Below are 22417 nucleotides of genomic sequence, written 5' to 3' on the forward strand. Positions count from 1 at the left end.
TTTACACTGCAAATTAGATTGCAGATTGAACACACCACACCCAAATCTAACTCTTTCTGCACGTTATATCTGCCTCCCCTGCAGTGCACATGGTTTTTCCCAGTTGCTATCAAAAATCCTGCTGCAATCAACTTGGAATTACCCCCTATGTGTACATTGTGCACTATTTTGATTAAATATGTAATGTGTTTTGATAGCCTTCCATGCTTTCACAAACTCTACCGTAAATACTCATGCCACACGCTAATACGCAGGACCGCGGGAGCGACCATACGCAAACTGCGAATATGCGCACGCAGAGCAGAGCAAGTATGCCCACGGAGGCCATCTGTGCGTAGTTTGTACGTGATGTGTGTACTGCAATATTTTTTGACTTTGACAGTATATTCCACAGATTAATGTAATTTATCTGGCTATAATATCGTTCTTTGTAAGTCCACTTGTTTACGTGAGGGGTCATTCCGAGTTGTTCGCTCGCTAGCTGCTTTTAGCAGCATTGCACACGCTAGGCCGCCGCCCTCTGGGAGTGTATCTTCGCTTAGCAGAATAGCTAACGAAAGATTAGCAGAATTGCAAATAAATAATTCTTAGCAGTTTCTGAGTAGCTCGAGACTTACTCCTACACTGCGATCAGCTCAGCCCGTTTCGTTCCTGGTTTGATGTCACAAACACGCCCTGCGTTCGGACAGCCACTCCCCCGTTTCTCCAGACACTCCCGCGTTTTACCTTGGCACGCCTGCGTTTTTCCGCACACTCCCAGAAAACGGTCAGTTGCCGCCCAGAAACACCCACTTCCTGTCAATCACACTCCGATCACTTCAACAATGAAAATTCTTAGTTCGGATGTGAGTAAATCTACTAAGTTTTGTGCTAAAATACTTAGCGCATGCGCATTTTTGCCTTAATTGCTCCGTTGCGAAAATCACCAACGAGCGAACAACTCGGAAATGACCCCCATTGTGCAATGTCTAACAAAAAAGGCACCAAATCAGTGGAAGCTCCTGCAACATGCAGAGTATGCTTCGCGGGCAGTGTCGGACTGGGGCATGAAGGGCCCACCGGGGGGGATGCAGTGGTAGGGGCCCATGTTTAGGGGTGTGGCCACTCCAGAGGGGGTGTGGCCAGCTGCCACATATGCTTGGCTAACCATTAGGGAGTACATGGTCTGAGCTCCTTAATATAGTTATATAGTAAATACTGCTAGTGTATGCATGATAATATACCAGATTAATAACAGCAATGCACTGTAGAAAATACAAAATAGTCCTGTGCAGTATAAGGTAACATATATAATGTATAATTCAAGTGCACAGTCTGGAACCTTTATCTCTGGAGGGGAAGGTGGGGGGCCCCCGGCAGAGGGGCCCATCAGTGGTTTCCCCTGTACTCCTGTGGGCCAGTCCAACATTGTTTGCAGGTTTGACAGAGGCGGAAGCATTACTTGATGGTCTCTGTGCTGTTTGTCATATGAAACCCAGTCAGTCAGCATCTCCTACACCTGGGTAGGAGCCACCATGGGCAGCATTCACTGCCATGCTAGGTACTCTGGTGGAACGCCTTGCGCCCCCTATGGGGCCACCTGTGGTGTTACCACCACAGATTGTACCTATGGTAAATCCACTTGGGCGGAAAATTTATCCCACCAACTGCAACAACTTAGTCTCTGGTTAGACAGAAACTTTTTTGAGCAGTGTATATATATTATATATACACTAGTCCAGTTTTATCTGACTAAAATAATTATTTGCATTGTCACTGTGACTGTGTGTGCCTGTATCTGCTGAGTGAATTTCACTTTCAGTGTATCACAAGTTATAACTATCACTGTATACTGTACCCTAAGGAACTAGTTGCGTCAGGGTCTCATATATAGTGCTTCACAGTATTTACAGTTAAGTGTATTCTACTGTGTACTCAGTCACATCATACCGGATTTATTCGCTGGTGATGTGTACTGTGTGCGCAGTCACATAGTACTGGATTTAGATGCAGGTGTGAACTGTGTATGCTGTCACTAGGGGATCTATTCGCAGATATTGTACTCTGGCTGTATCGTACTCATTCGCTCTGCTGTTACATTAACTGAAATGTCTAACACAAAGGGCGGGGCATCCACGTATGCTCCTGTATCATGCAGCGCATGCGCTAGGGATATGCCTGAGGGGGAAATTTTGATGGATGGTATGTGTCATATGTGCCATACACCTCCCAGTCAGCCCACTGCTCCTGTAGCCAATCAGGAGCTACCTTGGGTGGCGTTCTCAAATATGCTTAATATGCTTGTGACACGCCTTATGCCCCCTATGGGACCTCCTGTGCCATTGCAGCCACATATTGTTCCTATGGTAAATCCACCTGGGCGGATACTCTGTCTACCCAGATACAATTGAATCAATCTATGGTTAGACAAAAATCTACCCCACGTCCCTCTGCGGTCAAGGGGTCTTTTAAGCGGGCCGCTTCCTCCTCACAATCCACCAATATATCAGATGATTTGTCTGATGAGGATGGGGAGTGTACTGATCCGTCAGACACTGATAAAGCTGCTTCTGACGAGGACCCTACAACCCAGGTTGATGTCCCTGACCTAGTGGAGGCTATTAAGCTAATTCTACAAATCGATGATGATGTAGATTCCACTGCTGCGTCTAAGAAACCTGATAAATTTAAATGTCAGAAGGTAACTAAAGTAATTTTACCAAATTCTGACTATTTGGTAGACATATGTCAGGAACCCTGGTCTTCTCCAGGAAAGAAATTCTCCCTGTCTAAAAATATGCTAGCTTGTTTTCCTCTCCCTGCTGAGTTATGTAATACGTGGGAAACTCCACCGCCGGTGCATTCCGATGTCACCCGTCTTGTGGTGTCATCTACTCTACCTGTCACCACTGCCACCTCACTGAATGAACCGACAGATAAGCGTGTGGAGGGATGCCTGTAGTCCATTTTCTCCCTCACAGGTGCTGTACATAGACCCACTATAGCTTCCCCCTGGGCCGCAAAAGGAATTGAAGCCGAGAGGAAGAGCTGCCTCAGGATATATCTGACACTGCCAGACAATGTCTGTCTTATATTACCACCGCCGCCTGTATTATAACAACAACGGGACACTACAGGCTGCTCCTCCTGTATAATAATAATGATAACAGGACACCACAGGCTGCTCCCCATATAATAATAATAACAACAACAACAGGAATCCACAGGTTACTCCCTCTGTATAATAATAACAGGAAACCACAGGCCCCTCCCTTGTATAATAATAATGATAATAGGACACCACAGGAAGCTCCACCTGTATAATAATAATAATAATAAATGGATGTCACAGGCCACTCCCCTCTTATAATAATGGAATCCGTTTAGTATTCCAGTGGTCGGGATCCAGGCAGTCAAAATACTAACACCGGAATCCCGACACTGCTTGGAATGCCGGGAAGAGGGGTAAGGTTTAGGCTGTGGGAAAGGTGGGTTACGGTTAGGGGGGCATTGGTGAAAAGTGAGTATACTTACCTTGCTCTTATCAGGATTCTCACGATTGGGATACCACAGTCGGTATTTTGACTGCCAGCATCCCGAGCATCGGCAATTGTACCCACCCCATAATATTAACAGGACACTACAAGCCACTCCCCCTGCATAATACTAATAACAGGACGCCACAGACTCCGCCCTTTTATAATGCCAATAACCGGACCCCACAGGCTGCTCCCCTGTGTAATATTAATACCACAACACCACATGCTGCTTCACCTTTATAATATAAATAAGACACCACATGCCGCTCCACCTGTATAATAATAAAAGGATACGACATGCCACTCCACCTGTATCATGATAACAAGACACCACAGGCTGCTCCCCCTGTATAACAATAACAGGACACTATAGGGCGCTCCCCCCATATAATAATAACAGGACACCACATGCCACTCCCCCTGTATAATAATAATAGGACAACACAGGCTGCACCTCCTGTATAATAATAACAGGACACCATTGGCCACCCCCCCTGTATAAAAACAATAATAGGATACCAAATGTCGCTCCCCCTATATCATAATAAGAAGACACCACAGGCCATAACCCCCATATAATATTAATAAGGGGACACCAAGGGATACTTTCTCTGCATAATAATAACAGGACACCACAGTCCACTCACCCTGTATAATAATAACAGGACACCACAGGCCACTCCCACTGTATAATATTAATAACAGTACACCACGGGCCGCTCCCACTGTATAATAATAAGAGAACACCACATGCCGCTCCACCTGTATAATATTAATAACAGGACACCACATGCCGCTCAACTGTACAAAAATAATAACAGGACACTACAGGTTGCTCCACCTGATAATATTAATGACAGGACACCACATGCTACTCCACCTGTATCATAATGATAAGAGGACATCACAAGCTGCACCCCCAGTATAGTATTAATAACAGGACCCCACAGTATAATAATAACAGGACACCACAGGCCACTCCCTCTGTATAATAATAATAATACTAACAGGACACCACATGCCACTCCTCCTGTATCATAATAATAGGACAACACAGGCCACTCCCCCTGTATAATAATAACAGGACACCACAAGCTGCTCCCCCTGCATAATAGTAATAACAGGACACCACAGGCTGCTTCCCCTGTATAATAGTAATAACAGGACACCAGAGGCTGCTCCCCCTGCATAATAATAACAGGACACCACAGAACACTCCTACTGTATAATAATAGGACACCGCGGGCTGCTCCCCCTGTATAATAACTGGACACTACAGGCTGCTCCCCCTGTATAATAGTAACAGGACACCACAGGTCACTACCCCTGTATAATAACTGGACACTACAGGCTGCACCCCCTGTATAACAGTAATAACTGGACACCTCAGGCTGCCCCCCCTGTATAATAATAATAATAGGATACCACAGGCCACTGCCCCTGTACAGTAACAATAGGACACCACAGGCTGCTCTGCCTGTATATTATTAACACGACACCACTGGCCGCTCCCCCTGTATAATAACAACAGGCTTCTCCCCTGTTTTATAGTAATAACAGGACACCACAGGCTGCTCTCCCTGTATAATAATAACAACAGGACACCACAGGCTGCTCCCCCTTTATAATAGTAACAACAGGACACCACAGGCTGCTCCCCCTGTATAAAAACAGGACAACACAGGCTGCTCCCCCTGCATAATAGTAATAACAGGATACCACAGGCTGCTCCCCCTGTTTTATAGTAATAACAGGACACCAGAGGCTGCTCCCCCTGTATAATAATAATAATAACAGGACACCTCAGACTGCTCTCCCTGTATAATGATAATAACAGTACAACACAGGCTGCTCCCCCTGTATCAAAATAACTGGACACCACAGGGCTGCTCCACCTGTATAATAACAACAGGACACCACAGGCTGCTCCCCTGCAATATCACACACCGGATATCCACTTACAATCCGCAGAGAGGGCGATCAGGCGTCTGCACTCTACAGCACTGAAAGCGCTGTGGGACGCATATCCCGGAAGTGCAGTGGAAAGCTCAGACTGGAAGTGTTGTGGAACGCAGATCCATTTTGTTTGGTGGAACGCAAAAAATGAGGAAGGAACGTACCGGAAGTGGGGTGTGTAACTTTCTCTTCTTAAGAACGGACGGTGTGTGGCCGGGGGTGAGTATCTCTGTAGATGTGTAATGAGAGAGATGTGATGTAATTAGGTATAGGGGCAATAAGGCAGGTCTGAGGGGCGGGGCGGGCGGGGCTATGAGGGTGTGACCCCCACAGTATTTATATATACATGCACCCTCCTCCCACTGACTTACTGTGCCCACAATATATGTTCCCCCTCCCAATCACTGGGTCCACAGTATATTTTCCCCTCCTAATCACTGTGCCCACAATATATGTTCCCCATCACACCCACAGTATATATTCCCCCTCACGCCCATCGTGCCCGCAGTATATGTTCCCCCTCTCGCCCACTGTGCCCGCAGTATATAGTCCCCCCCACCCACCATGCCCGCAGTATTTATTCCCCTCACGCACACCGTACCCGTAGTATATATTCCCCATCACGCCCTTCGTGCCCGCAGTATATATTCCCCATCACGCCCTTCGTGCCCGCAGTATATATTCCCCATCACGCCCTTCGTGCCCGCAGTATATATTCCCCCTCATGCTCACTGTGCCTGCTGTATATATTACCCGTTACACCCACACTGTGCCCGCAGTACAAATTCCTCTACACGCCTACCGTACCTGCAGTATATATTCCCCCTCATGCCCACCGTGCCCGCAGTATATATTACCCCTCATGCCCACCGTGCCAACAGTATAAATTCCTATACACGCCCACCGTGCCCTCAGTATATATTCTCTCTCACGCCCACCGTGCCTGCAGTATATAGTCCCCCTCACATCCTCCGTGCCCGGAGTATATATTCCCAATCACACCCACCGTGCATGCAGCATATAGTCCCCCTCACGCCCACCATGCCCGCAGTATTTATTCCCCTCACGCCCACCATACCCGTAGTATATATTCCCCATCACGTCCACTGTGCCCGCAGAATATATTCCCCCTGTACGCCCACCGTGCCCGCAGTATATATTCCCCATCACGCCCTCCGTGCCCGCAGTATATATTCCCCCTCATGCCCACCGTGATCGCAGTATATATTCCTCCTCATGCCCAACGTGCCAACGGTATAAATTCCTCCACACGCCTATTGTGCTCGCAGTATACCCCGACGCTCACCATGACCGCAGTATTTTCCCCATCACGCCCACCATTCCAGTAGTATATATTCCCCTTTATGCCCCCCGTACCACAGTATGTATTCTTATTCATGCCCACCGTGCCCACAGTATATATTCCCCCTTACACCCACCGTGCCTGCAGTATATGTTTTCCCTCATGCCCACCGTGCCCATAGTATATATTCCTCCTTACGCCCTACCGAGCCCACAGCATATATTCACCCTTACGCCCACCGTGCCCGCAGTATATATTAATGCTCATGCCCAAGGTGCTCACAGTATATATTACCGCTCACTTCCAACGTGCCCGCAGTATATATTCCTCCTCACACACAACGTTCCTGCTGTATATATTCTCCTCACGCCCAGCTTGCCCGCAGTATAAATTACCCTTCACGCCCACCGTGCCTGCAGTAAATATTAATTCTCCTTCACGCCCACCGTGCCCGCAGTATATAGTCCATCTCACACCCAGCTCTCACCGTTCCTGCATTATATATTTCCCCTCACACCCAGCTCTCACGGCGCCTGCAGTTAATTTTATACCTCAAGCCCACCGTGCCCACAGTATATATTCCCCTTACAGCCGCAGTGCCCGCAGTATATATTCCCCCTCACACCCACCGTGCCAGCAGTATATATTCTCCCTCACACCCAGCTCTCACCGTGCCCGCAGTATATATTCCCCCTCACACCCAGCTCTCACCGTGCCCGCAGTATATATTCCCCCTCACACCCAGCTCTCACTGTGCCTGCAGTATATATTCCCCCTCACACCCAGCTCTCACTGTGCCCGCAGTATATATTCCCCCTCACACCCAGCTCTCACCGTGCCCGCAGTATATATTCCCCCTCACACCCAGCTCTCACCGTGCCTACAGTATATATTCCCCCTCACACCCAGCTCTCACTGTGCCGCAGTATATATTCCCCCTCACACCCAGCTCTCACCGTGCCTGCAGTATATATTCCCCCTCACACCCAGCTCTCACTGTGCCTGCAGTATATATTCCCTCTCACACCCAGCTCTCACGCGCCTGCAGTATATATTCCTCTCACACCCAGCTCTCACGCGCCTGCAGTATATATTCCCCTCACATCCAGCTCTCACTGTGCCCGCAGTATATATTCCCCTCACACCCAGCTCTCACCGTGTCTGCAGTATATATTCCCCCTTCACACCCAGTTCTCACCGTGCCCGCAGTATATATTCCCCCTCACACCCAGTTCTCACCGTGCCCGCAGTATATATTCCCCTCACACCCAGTTCTCACCGTGCCTGCAGTATATATTCTCCCTCACACCCAGCTCTCACCGTGCCCGCAGTATATTTTCCACCCTCACACACAGTTCTCACCGTGCCTGCAGTATATATTCCCCCTCACACCCAGCTCTCACCGTGCCCGCAGTATTTATTCCCCCTCACACCCAGCTCTCACCGTGCCTGCAGTGTATATTCCCCCTCACACCCAGCTCTCACCGTGCCCGCAGTATATATTCCCCTCACACCCAGTTCTCACCGTGCCTACAGTGTATATTCCCCCTCACACCCAGCTCTCACCGTGCCCGCAGTATATATTCCCCCTCACACCCAGCTCTCACCGTGCCCGCAGTATATATTCCCCCTCACACCCAGCTCTCACCGGGTCTCATGGGTTGCTCTGAAGAGCATGGTACTGTGATAAGATGATACCACCTTTGCAATACGGCTGTTCGTGAGATTTTATTCCTGCTGGATATTCCACGCTCACCTGTAAGTGATATTATTAGAGAGTGGGAATCATTTAGGAAAAGCAGCAACTCAGCCACGAAGCTAGCTAGCTATAACTCAGACATATGCCCCACCAGCCCTATCAATCATCCGGCTTTTAGTCAGCATAGGAAGCCCCGCATACTGGATCCCACAATCCTTTACACCTTCACACACGCCAATTCAGCCACACCCAGGAAATGCAAGATTCTTAACCCTGTGTGCACCTTGTCCTGGGGAGCAAGTAATTGCACAATACATGATACAGAACAGTGTGCATTAATGAAGACAGACAGAAAAATAGGATTTTAATTACCTACCGGTAAATCCTTTTCTCGTAGTCTGTAGAAGATGCTGGGGTCCATATTAGTACCATGGGGTATAAACAGGTCCACCAGGAGCCATTGGCACTTTAAGAGTTTGAACCTACCGGTAAATCTTTTTCTTCTAGTCCGTAGTGGATGCTGGGGACTCCTTAAGGACCATGGAGAATAGACGGGGTCCGCAGGACACATGGGCACTAAAAATAACTTTAGGTATGGGTGTGCACTGGCTCCTCCCTCCATGCCCAATCCTCCAGACCTCAGTTAGAGAAACTGTGCCCAGAGAAGACTTACAGTACGAGGAAAGGATTTTGGAAATCCAAGGGCAAGATTCATACCAGCCACACCATTCACACCGTATAACATGGGATACACGAACCAGTCAACAGTATGAAACAAAACCAGTATCACTCCAAAACTGATCGAAACTGAAAACATAACCCTTATGTAAGCAACAACTATATACAAGTTTTGCAGGATGTTGTCCGCACTGGGACGGGCGCCCAGCATCCTCTACGGACTAGGAGAAAAAGATTTACCGGTAGGTTAAAAAATCTTATTTCTCTGACGTCCTAGTGGATGCTGGGACTCCGTCAGGACCATGGGGAATAGCGGCTCCGCAGGAGACAGGGCACAAAATTTAAAAGTTTGACCACTAGGTGGTGTGTACTGGCTCCTCCCCCTATGACCCTCCTCCAAGCCTCAGTTAGGTTTTTGTGCCCGTCCGAGCAGGGTGCAATCCAGGTGGCTCTCCTAAAGAGCTGCTTAGAAAAAGTTTGTTAGGTTTTTTATTTTCAGTGAGTCCTGCTGGCAACAGGCTCACTGCAACGAGGGACTTAGGGGAGAAGAAGTGAACTCACCTGCGTGCAGGATGGATTTGCTTCTTAGGCTACTGGACACTAGCTCCAGAGGGACGATCACAGGTACAGCCTGGATGGGTCACCGGAGCCGCGCCGCCGACCCCCTTGCAGATGCCGAATAGAGAAGAGGTCCAGAAACCGGCGGCAGAAGACGTCTCAGTCTTCATGAGGTAGCGCACAGCACTGCAGCTGTGCGCCATTGCTCTCCGCACACTTCACACCAGCGGTCACTGAGGGTGCAGGGCGCTGGGGGGGGCGCCCTGGGCAGCAATGTAATATACCTATTCTGGCTAAAATATATCACATATAGCCCCTGGGGCTATATGGATGTATTTAACCCCTGCCAGGTTCCAAAAAAATCGGGAGAAGAAGCCCGCCGAAAAGGGGGCGGGGCCTATTCTCCTCAGCACACAGCGCCATTTTCCTGCCCAGCTCCGCTGCGAGGAAGGCTCCCAGGACTCTCCCCTGCACTGCACTACGGAAACAGGGTAAAAACAGAGAGGGGGGGCACTTATTGGCGATATTTATAATATTTGAGCTGCTATAAAGGGAACACACTTATTAAGGTTGTCCCTATATATATTTATAGCGCTTGGGTGTGTGCTGGCAAACTCTCCCTCTGTCTCCCCAAAGGGCTAGTGGGGTCCTGTCTTCTATCAGAGCATTCCCTGTGTGTCTGCTGTGTGTCGGTACGTGTGTGTCGACATGTATGAGGACGATGTTGGCGTGGAGGCGGAGCAATTGCCTGTAATGGTGATGTCACCCCCTAGGGAGTCGACACCAGAATGGATGGCTTTGTTTATGGAATTACGGGATAGTGTCAGCACGCTACAAAAGTCGGTTGACGACATGAGACAGCCGGCAAACCAGTTAGTACCTGTCCAGGCGTCTCAGACACCGTCAGGGGCTGTAAAACGCCCTTTACCTCAGTCGGTCGACACAGTCCCAGACACTGACACTGAATCCAGTGTCGACGGTGAAGAAACAAACGTATTTTCCAGTAGGGCCACACGTTATATGATCACGGCAATGAAGGAGGCTTTGCATATCTCTGATACTGCAAGTACCACAAAAAGGGGTATTATGTGGGGTGTGAAAAAACTACCGATAGTTTTTCCTGAATCAGAGGAACTGAATGAAGTGTGTGATGAAGCGTGGGTTACCCCAGATAGAAAACTGCTAATTTCAAAGAAGTTATTGGCATTATACCCTTTCCCGCCAGAGGTTAGGGCGCGCTGGGAAACACCTCCTAGGGTGGATAAGGCGCTCACACGCTTATCAAAGCAAGTGGCGTTACCGTCTCCTGATACGGCCGCCCTCAAGGATCCAGCTGATAGGAGGCTGGAGAATACATTAAAAAGTATATACACACATACGGGTGTTATACTGAGACCAGCAATCGCCTCAGCCTGGATGTGCAGTGCTGGCGTGGCTTGGTCGGAGTCACTGTCTGAAAATATTGATACCCTGGATAGGGACAGTATTTTACTGACTATAGAGCAGTTAAAGGATGCATTTCTTTATATGCGAGATGCACAGAGAGATATTTGCACTCTGGCATCAAGAGTAAGTGCGATGTCCATATCTGCCAGAAGAAGTTTATGGACGCGCCAGTGGTCAGGTGATGCGAATTCCAAACGACATATGGAAGTATTGCCGTATAAGGGGGAGGAATTATTTGGGGTCGGTCTATCGGATCTGGTGGCCACGGCAACGGCCGGAAAATCCACCTTTTTACCCCAGGTCACCTCCCAGCAGAAAAAGCCGCAGGCTTTTCAGCCGCAGTCCTTTCGTTCCTATAAGAACAAACGAGCAAAAGGACATTCCTATTTGCCCCGAGGCAAAGGAAAGGGTAAGAGACTGCAACAAGCAGCTCCTTCCCAGGAGCAGAAGCCCTCCCCGGCTTCTACAAAGGCGTCAGCATGACGCTGGGACCTTACAAGCAGACTCAGGGGCGGTGGGGGGTCGCCTAAAACATTTCAGCGCACAGTGGGCTCACTCGCAGGTGGACCCCTGGATCCTGCAGGTAGTATCTCAGGGTTACAGGTTGGAATTCGAGAAGTCCCCTCCTCGCCGTTTCCTAAAGTCTGCTTTGCCAACGTCTACCTCCGACAGGGCGACGGTATTGGAGGCCATTCACAAGCTGTATTCTCAGCAGGTGATAGTCAAGGTACCCCTCCTACAACAGGGACAGGGGTATTACTCCACGCTATTTGTGGTACCGAAGCCGGACGGCTCGGTAAGACCGATTCTAAATCTAAAATCTCTGAACCTGTACATACAAAAATTCAAGTTCAAGATGGAGTCACTCAGAGCAGTGATAGCGAATCTGGAAGAAGGGGATTTTATGGTGTCCTTGGACATCAAGGATGCTTACCTTCATGTTCCAATTTGTCCTTCACACCAAGGGTACCTCAGGTTCGTGGTCCAAAACTGTCATTATCAGTTTCAGACGCTGCCGTTTGGATTGTCCACGGCACCCCGGGTCTTTACCAAGGTAATGGCCGAAATGATGATCCTTCTTCGAAGAGAAGGCGTCTTAATTATCCCTTACTTGGACGATCTCCTGATAAGGGCAAGATCCAGAGAACAGCTGGAGGTCGGAGTAGCACTAACCCAAGTAGTGCTCCAACAACATGGGTGGATTCTGAATTTTCCAAAATCCCAACTGATCCCGACGACACGTTTGTTGTTCCTAGGGATGATTCTGGACACTGTTCAGAAAAAGGTATTTCTTCCGGAGGAGAAAGCCAGGGAGTTATCCGATCTAGTCAGGAACCTCCTAAAACCAGGAAAAGTATCTGTGCATCAATGCACAAGAGTCCTGGGAAAAATGGTAGCTTCTTACGAAGCGATTCCATTCGGCAGATTCCATGCACGAACTTTTCAGTGGGATCTGCTGGACAAATGGTCCGGATCGCATCTGCAGATGCATCAGCGGATAAAATTGTCCACAAGGACAAGAGTGTCTCTGCTATGGTGGTTGCAGAGTGCTCATCTGTTAGAGGGCCGCAGATTCGGCATACAGAACTGGGTCCTAGTGACCACGGATGCCAGCCTGAGAGGCTGGGGAGCGGTCACACAGGGAAGAAACTTCCAGGGCGTGTGGTCAAGCCTGGAGACGTCTCTTCACATAAATATACTGGAGCTAAGAGCAATCTACAATGCTCTAAGCCTGGCAAAACCTCTGCTTCAGGGTCAGCCGGTGTTGATTCAGTCGGACAACATCACGGCAGTCGCCCACGTAAACAGACAGGGCGGCACAAGAAGCAGGAGGGCAATGGCAGAAGCTGCAAGGATTCTCCACTGGGCAGAAAATCATGTGTTAGCACTGTCAGCTGTGTTCATCCCGGGAGTGGACAACTGGGAAGCAGACTTCCTCAGCAGACACGATCTGCACCCGGGAGAGTGGGGACTTCATCCAGAAGTCTTCCACATGATTGTGGTCCATTGGGAAAGACCAATGGTGGACATGATGGCGTCCCGCCTCAACAAAAAACTGGACAGGTATTGCGCCAGGTCAAGAGACCCTCAGGCAATAGCTGTAGACGCTCTGGTAACACCATGGGTGTACCAGTCAGTGTATGTGTTTCCTCCTCTGCCTCTCATACCAAAAGTACTGAGAATTATACGGCAAAGGGGAGTAAGAACGATACTCGTGGCTCCGGATTGGCCAAGAAGAACTTGGTACCCGGAACTTCAGGAGATGCTCACGGAAGATCCGTGGCCTCTACCTCTAAGACGGGACCTGCTTCAGCAGGGACCGTGTCTATTCCAAGACTTACCGCGGGTGCGTTTGACGGCATGGCGGTTGAACGCCGAATCCTAAGGGAAAAATGCATTCCGGAAGAGGTCATCCCTACCCTGGTAAAAGCCAGGAAGGAGGTGACTGCACAACATTATCACCGCATTTGGAGAAAATATGTTGCGTGGTGTGAGGCCAGGAAGGCCCCGACGGAGAAATTTCAACTGGGTCGATTCCTACATTTCCCGCAAACAGGATTGTCTATGGGCCTCAAATTAGGGTCCATTAAGGTTCAAATTTCGGCCCTGTCGATTTTCTTCCAGAAAGAATTGGCTTCAGTTCCTGAAGTCCAGACTTTTGTAAAAGGAGTACTACATATACAGCCCCCGGTTGTGCCCCCAGTGGCACCGTGGGATCTTAATGTAGTTTTGGATTTTCTCAAATCCCATTGGTTTGAGCCACTCAAATCGGTGGATTTGAAATATCTTATATGGAAAGTAACCATGCTACTGGCCCTGGCTTCAGCCAGGAGAGTGTCAGAATTGGCGGCTTTATCGTATAAAAGCCCATATCTGATTTTCCATTCGGACAGGGCAGAACTGCGGACGCGTCCTCACTTTCTGCCTAAGGTGGTTTCAGCGTTTCACCTGAACCAGCCTATTGTGGTGCCTGCGGCTACTAGCGATTTGGAGGATTCCAAGTTGCTGGACGTTGTCAGAGCATTGAAAATATATATTTCAAGGACGGCTGGAGTCAGAAAATCTGACTCGCTGTTTATACTGTATGCACCCAACAAGCTGGGTGCTCCTGCTTCTAAGCAGACGATTGCTCGTTGGATTTGTAGCACAATTCAACTTGCACATTGTGTGGCAGGCCTGCCACAGCCTAAATCTGTCAAGGCCCATTCCACAAGGAAGGTGGGCTCATCTTGGGCGGCTGCCCGATGGGTCTCGGCATTACAACTCTGCCGAGCAGCTACGTGGTCAGGGGAGAACACGTTTGTAAAATTCTACAAATTTGATACCCTGGCTAAGGAGGACCTGGAGTTCTCTCATTCGGTGCTGCAGAGTCATCCGCACTCTCCCGCCCGTTTGGGAGCTTTGGTATAATCCCCATGGTCCTGACGGAGTCCCAGCATCCACTAGGACGTCAGAGAAAATAAGATTTTACTTACCGATAAATCTATTTCTCGTAGTCCGTAGTGGATGCTGGGCGCCCATCCCAAGTGCGGATTGTCTGCAATACTTGTACATAGTTATTGTTACAAAAAAATCGGGTTGTTATTGTTGTGAGCCGTCTGTTCAGAGGCTCCTACGTTTGTCATACTGTTAACTGGGTTCAGATCACAAGTTGTACGGTGTGATTGGTGTGGCTGGTATGAGTCTTACCCGGGATTCAAAATCCTTCCTTATTGTGTACGCTCGTCCGGGCACAGTATCCTAGCTGAGGCTTGGAGGAGGGTCATAGGGGGAGGAGCCAGTACACACCACCTAGTGGTCAAACTTTTAAATTTTGTGCCCTGTCTCCTGCGGAGCCGCTATTCCCCATGGTCCTGACGGAGTCCCAGCATCCACTACGGACTACGAGAAATAGATTTATCGGTAAGTAAAATCTTATTTTTCTCTTATGTCCTAGAGGATGCTGGGGACTCCGTAAGGACCATGGGGATTATACCAAAGCTCCAAAACGGGCGGGAGAGTGCGGATGACTCTGCAGCACCGAATGAGCAAACATTAGGTCCTCATCAGCCAGGGTATCAAACTTGTAGAATTTTGCAAATGTGTTTGAACCTGACCAAGTCGCCACTCGGCAAAGTTGTAAAGCCGAGACGCCTCGGGCATCCGCCCAAGAAGAGCCCACCTTCCTAGTGGAATGGGCCTTTACCGAATTCTCTAACGGCAATCCAGCCGTAGAATGAGCCTGCTGAATCGTGTTACAGATCCAGCTAGCAATATTCTGCTTAGACGCAGGAGCGCCAACCTTGTTGGCTGCATACAGGATAAACAGGGCACAACAAAGAAAAAGACAAAATAGCTGCGCTTCAATAGGGAATTTGATACAATTAATGTGTATATGAAAATAGCTAAAAGAGCTTACGGAGATGAATGGATTGAAGGTAAAAAGACATTCAATTTAATGAAGGACTGACAATACATTTGACATACTGATTTACACTAATAAAATGTATATAAAACAACCAGAACCACCACAAAGGCTGTTGTAGTGAGTGTCCGTTCCTTAATTTTGTTGGACTTAAAGATGATAAATATGCAGATGAATAACTGGAGGACTGATGGCACAGTCCTATATGAACGTTACCACTGTGAAAGCCGCTGGAGGAAGAAGTCCCGAAGAAAAGTCCCTTTTGAGTGGGTGGAAGTTGTTGGGGACCCAAATCCTCACCAGATGTGCGGTGGTCTCAATGCTGAGTGGATAGACAGTGGAGCCAGTTGGTAGTGATATTCATCAAAGTGCGTCTGCATATGATTGTAAAAGTACAATAAAGGTCCGGATATAGCACAAGCAGCATACAAATGGATGGTGGGTGGTCTGTGGTCCAGGGCCTCTGTTTTCCTAAGCCGAGCCGTTCTGACCACATAAATTTTCAATGCCCTGACCACATCCAGGGACTCGGAATCCTCCACGTCCCTAGTAGCCACCGGCACCATAATAGGTTGGTTCATATGAAAAGAAGAAACCACCTTAGGCAGAAACTGAGGACGAGTCCGCAACTCAGCTCTATCCACATGAAAAATCAGATAAGGGCTTTTGTGAGAAAAAGCCGCCAACTCCGACACTCACCGCGCCAAAGCCAATAACATGACCACTTTCCAAGTGAGATACTTAAATTCAACAGTTTGAAGAGGTTCAAACCAGTGAGACTTAAGGAACCGTAACCCTACGTTAAGGTCCCATGGTGCCACCGGAGGCACTAAAGGAGGCTGGATATGCAGCACCCCTTTCACAAAAGTCTGGACTTCTGGAAGAGAAGCCAATTCCTTTTGAAAGAAAATGGATAGGGCCGAAATCTGAACCTTAATGGAGCCTAACTTTAGGCCCAAATTCACTCCAGTTTGCAGGGAGTGGAGAAAATGGCCCAGATTGAATTCTTCCGGAGGAGCAGAACCTGGCTTCGCACCAAGATACATACTTCCTCCAGATACGGTGATAATGTTTCGATGTCACCTCCTTCCTAGCCTTTATCAGAGTAGGAATGACCTCATCCGGAATGCCCTTTTTCGCTAGGATCCTGCATTCAACCGCCATGCCGTCAAACGCAGTCGCGATAAGTCCTGGAACAGACAGGGCCCTTGTTGTAACAGGTCTTTCCTGAGATGAAGAGGCCACAGATCTTCTGTCAGCATTTCCTGCAGATCCGGATACCAGGCCCTTCGAGGCCAATCTGGAACAATGAGAATTGTCTGAATCCCTCTTCGTCTTATGATTCTCAGTATCTTTGAGATGAGAGGAAGAGGAGGAAACACATAGACCGACTGGAACACCCACGGTGTCACCAGGGCGTCCACTGCTACCGCCTGAGGGTCCCTTGACCTGGCGCAATATCTCGGAAGTTTCTTGTTGAGGTGTGAAGACATGTCTATTTGAGGCAGTCCCCACTGACTTGACATCTCTGTGAAGACTTCCTGATGAAGTCCCCACTCTCCTGGATGCAGATCGTGTCTGCTTTGGAAGACTGCTGACAGAGCGCTTACATGACTCTCCGCCCATCGAAGAATCTTTGAGGCTTCTGCCAATGCCACTCTGCTCCTTGTGCCGCCTTGGCGGTTTACATGAGCCACTGCTGTGATGTCTGACTGAATCAGAACCGGTAGACCTCGAAGTAAGGTCTCCGCTTGACATAGGCCATTGTATATGGCCCTTAATTCCAGTACGTTGATGTGTAGACAAGTCTCCTGGCTTGACCACAGACCTTGGAAGTTTCTTCCCTGTGTGACTGCTCCCCATCCTCGGAGGCTCGCGTCCGTGGTCACCAGAACCCAGTCCTGAATGCCGAACCTGCGACTCTCTAGAAGGTGAGCACTCTGCAGCCACCATAAGAGAGATACCCTGGCCCTGGGGGACAGGCGGATCATCTGATGAATCTGTAGATGTGACCCGGACCACTTGTCCAGAAGGTCCCACTGAAAAGTCCTGGTATGGAACCTGCCGAATGGAATGGCCTCGTAAGACGCCACCATCTTTCCCAGAACTCGAGTGCAGTGATGTACCGACACCCTGTCTGGCTTTAACTGGTCCCTGACCAAGCTCTGAAGTTCCTGGGCCTTTTCCATCGGGAGAAAGACCCTCTTTTGTTCCGTGTCAAGAATCATGCCTAAGAAAGGCAATCGGGTCGTTGGAACTAACTGTGACTTCGGTAGATTGAGAATCCAACCATGTTGTTGCAACACCCACAGGGAGAGAGATACGCTGTCCAGCAACTGTTCTCTCGATCTCGCTTTTATCAGGAGATCGTCTAAGTATGGGATAATTATGACACCCTGCTTGCGCAGGAGCACCATCATCTCTGCCATTAATGTGATTAAAATCCTCGGGGCTGTGGAAAGCCCAAACGGCAACGTCTGAAATTGGTAATGACAATCCTGCACCACAAATCTTAGGAACGCCTGATGAGGTTGATATATGGGGACATGAAGGTATGCATCCTTTATGTCTAGGGACACCATATAATCTCCCCCTTCCAGACTTGCGATGACCGCTCTGAGCGATTCCATCTTGAACCTCTTTAAGTATAGGTTTAAGGATTTTAAATTTAGAATGGGTCTGACCGAACCGTCCGGTTTCGGGACCACAAACAGGGTTGAGTAATAGCCCATCCCCTGATGCAGCAGGGGAACTTTGACCACCACTTGTTTAAGGCACAACTTTTGAATTGCTGCCAAAATTACCTCCCTCTCTGGGGAAGAAGTCGGCAGTGCCGATTTGAAAAACCGGCGAGGAGGCACCTCTTCGAATTCCAGCTTGTACCCCTGGGAAACAATGTCTATTGCCCAGGGATCCACCTGAGAGTGAACCCAGACTTGGCTGAAAAGATGAAGACGTGCCCCCACAGGAGCGGACTCCCCCCGCGGAGCCCCAGCGTCATGCGGTGGATTTAGTAGAAGCCGGGGAGGACTTTAGTTCCTGGGAACTGGCTGTAGCTGCCAGCTTTTTCCCTTTGCCGTTACCTCTGGCAAGAAAGGAAGATCCCCGAGCTCTCTTGGATTCATGCGACCGAAAGGACTGCATCTGATAATGTGGCGCTTTCTTAGGCCGTGAGGAAACATAAGGTAAAAAGGTTGATGTACCTGCAGTAGCCGTGGAAACTAGGTCCGCGAGACCTTCCCCAAACAATTCCTCACCCTTGTAAGGCAAAACCTCCATATGCCATTTCGAGTCGGCATCACCAGACCACTGTCGGGTCCACAGTGCTCGCCTGGCAGAAATCGCTATAGCGTTCGCTCTGGACCGCAGTATGCCCACATCCCTCTGAGCCTCTCTCATATGAAGGACCGCATCCTTAATATGGCCCACGGTCAATAAAATAGTTTCCTTATCCATCGTATCCATATCCGCAGATAAGGTATCGGTCCACGCTATTACAGCGCTACAAACCCAAGCCGACGCTATTGCCGGCCTGAGTAATGTACCGGTATGTGTGTAAATTGAGTTCAAGGTAGTTTCCTGCTTGCGATCAGCAGGATCCCTGAGGGCAGCGGTATCCTGAGACGGCAGCGCCACCTTTTTGGAAAGGCGCGTCAACGTTTTGTCCACCCTTGGGGAGGATTCCCACCGTATCCTGTCCTTTATCGGGAAAGGATACGCCATAAGAATCCTTTTGGGAATCTGCAGTTTCTTGTCTGGAGTTTCCCAAGTACTTTCAAATAACTCATTTAATTCAAAAGAAGGTGGAAAAGTAACTTCAGGCTTTTTTTCTTTAAACATGTGGATCTTTGGATTAGGCACTGCGGGGTCATCTATAATATGCAGCACATCCTTTGTAGCAATAATCATATAATGAATACTCTTTGACAATTTTGGCTGCAACCTCGCATCATTATAATCGACACTGGATTCAGAATCTGTGTCGGTATCTGTGTCGACTACCGGAGAAAGTGGGCGTTTTTGGGACCCAGAAGGCCCCTGTGACATAGGGAAAGGCAGGGCATGACCCCCTGTACCGTCCCTGGACCCTGCTTTGTCCAAACGTTTGTGCAATAAATTCACATTTGCATTTAAAATATTCCACATATCCATCCAATCATGTGTCGGCATTGCCAATGGAGACACCACACTCATGCGCTCCACCTCATCCCTAGGAGAGCCTTCCGCTTCAGACATGCCGACACGCACGTACCGACACACCACACACTCAGGGAAAGCTCTAATCTGGAGACAGTTCCCCCACCAGGCCCTTTGGAGAGACAAAGAGAGAGTATGCCAGCACACACCCAGCCCCAATAACCCTGGAAAAAATTACCCAGATACAGCGCTTCTTTATATATGTACTGCGCCAAATTATGTGCCCCCCCCTTCTTTAAAACCCTCTGTCACCGGTGATCAGCAGGGGAGAGTCCGGGGAGCCAGCTTCTTAGCGTGTGCTGTGGAGAAAATGTCGCTGGTGAGTGCTGAGGGGAAGACACGCCCCCTCAGTGGCAGGCTTCGGTCCCGCTCTTTTAAAACATCTGGCGGGGATTCACTGTAAATACCACAAAAAAGTATATATATATATATATATGTATAGCCAGTCTTAGAGGTTTTTCTATTTCTTTATTGTTTTTAATATTTCGCTTTGTATGACGTAGTATTCAGGTCATAATAATACCGCATGTGAAATCACGAAGGATACATTCCACGTGGGTATTGGTATTTTATGTTTTCTCTGACGTCCTAGTGGATGTTGGGGACTCCGTCAGGACCATGGGGGATTAGCGGCTCCGCAGGAGACAGGGCACAAAAGTAAAAGCTTTAGGATCAGGTGGTGTGCACTGGCTCCTCCCCCTATGACCCTCCTCCAAGCCTCAGTTAGATTTTTGTGCCCGGCCGAGAAGGGTGCAATCTAGGTGGCTCTCCTAAAGAGCTGCTTAGAGTAAAAGTTTTGTTAGGTTTTTTATTTTCAGTGAGTCCTGCTGGCAACAGGCTCACTGCATCGAGGGACTTAGGGGAGAGAAGTGAACTCACCTGCGTGCAGGATGGATTGGCTTCTTAGGCTACTGGACACCATTAGCTCCAGAGGGAGTCGGAACACAGGTCTCACCCTGGGGTTCGTCCCGGAGCCGCGCCGCCGACCCCCTTGCAGATGCCGAAAAGTGAAGAGGTCCAGAAACCGGCGGCAGAAGACTTTTCAGTCTTCATAAGGTAGCGCACAGCACTGCAGCTGTGCGCCATTGTTGTCAGCACACTTCATAGCAGCGGTCACTGAGGGTGCAGGGCGCTGGGGGGGGCGCCCTGGGCAGCAATGATAGTACCTTATTCTGGCTAAAAATACATCACATATAGCCCCTGGGGGCTATATGGATGTATTTAACCCCTGCCAGGTCTCAGAAAAACGGGAGAAGAAGCCCGCCGAAAAGGGGGCGGGGCCTATTCTCCTCAGCACACAGCGCCATTTTCCCTCACAGAAATGCTGGTGGGAAGGCTCCCAGGCTCTCCCCTGCACTGCACTACAGAAACAGGGTTAAAACAGAGAGGGGGGGCACTTATTTGGCGATATGACTATATATATTAAAATGCTATAAGGGAAAAACACTTATATAAAGGTTGTCCCTGTATAATTATAGCGTTTTTGGTGTGTGCTGGCAAACTCTCCCTTTGTCTCCCCAAAGGGCTAGTGGGGTCCTGTCCTCTATCAGAGCATTCCCTGTGTGTGTGCTGTGTGTCGGTACGTGTGTGTCGACATGTATGAGGACGATGTTGGTGAGGAGGCGGAGCAATTGCCTGTAATGGTGATGTCACTCTCTAGGGAGTCGACACCGGAATGGATGGCTTATTTAAGGAATTACGTGATAATGTCAACACGCTGCAAGGTCGGTTGATGACATGAGACGGCCGGCAAACCAATTAGTACCTGTCCAGGCGTCTCAAACACCATCAGGGGCGTTAAAACGTCCTTTTACCTCAGTCGGTCGACACAGACACGGACACTGACTCCAGTGTCGACGGTGAAGAAACAAACGTATTTTCCTTTAGGGCCACACGTTACTTGTTAAGGGCAATGAAGGAGGTGTTACATATTTCTGATACTACAAGTACCACAAAAAAGGGTATTATGTGGAGTGTGAAAAAACTACCTGTAGTTTTTCCTGAATCAGATAAATTAAATGAAGTGTGTGATGATGCGTGGGTTTCCCCCGATAGAAAATTATTGGCGGTATACCCTTTCCCGCCAGAAGTTAGGGCGCGTTGGGAAACACCTCTTAGGGTGGATAAGGCGCTCACACGCTTATCAAAACAAGTGGCGGTACCGTCTCCTGATAGGGCCGCCCTCAAGGAGCCAGCTGATAGGAGGCTGGAAAATATCCTAAAAAGTATATACACACATACTGGTGTTATACTGCGACCAGCGATCGCCTCAGCCTGGATGTGCAGCGCTGGGGTGGCTTGGTCGGATTCCCTGACTGAAAATATTGATACCCTTGACAGGGACAGTATTTTATTGACTATAGAGCATTTAAAGGATGCATTTCTATATATGCGAGATGCACAGAGGGATATTTGCACTCTGGCATCAAGAGTAAGTGCGATGTCCATATCTGCCAGAAGTTGTTTATGGACACGACAGTGGTCAGGTGATGCAGATTCCAAACGGCACATGGAAGTATTGCCGTATAAAGGAGAAAAAGACAACGTCTTTTCAGCCTCAGTCCTTTCGTCCCCATAAGGGCAAGCGGGCAAAAGGCCAGTCATATCTGCCATGGGATAGAGGAAAGGGAAGAAGACTGCAGCAGGCAGCCCATTCC

General features: G+C 48.9%; 1 protein-coding gene across 3 annotated transcripts in view; it reads left to right on the forward strand.

Annotated features, from left to right (window-relative positions):
* The window catches only part of LOC135054597 (oocyte zinc finger protein XlCOF6.1-like), a 219385-nt gene that overhangs the window by 119291 nt on the left and 77677 nt on the right, over positions 1-22417 (forward strand). For 2 of the 3 annotated variants that reach the window (XM_063957777.1, XM_063957779.1), the window contains exon 1: positions 5613-5693. The exons of the other annotated variant lie outside the window; for it this stretch is intronic. The gene's annotated coding sequence lies outside the window, so the exon portion shown is untranslated. Of the gene's footprint in view, positions 1-5612; positions 5694-22417 lie in introns of those variants that run through there. 3 annotated transcript variants of the gene reach the window in all.

The sequence above is a fragment of the Pseudophryne corroboree genome, chromosome 3, assembly GCF_028390025.1.
Source record: "Pseudophryne corroboree isolate aPseCor3 chromosome 3, aPseCor3.hap2, whole genome shotgun sequence".
Classification (NCBI taxonomy): domain Eukaryota; kingdom Metazoa; phylum Chordata; class Amphibia; order Anura; family Myobatrachidae; genus Pseudophryne; species Pseudophryne corroboree.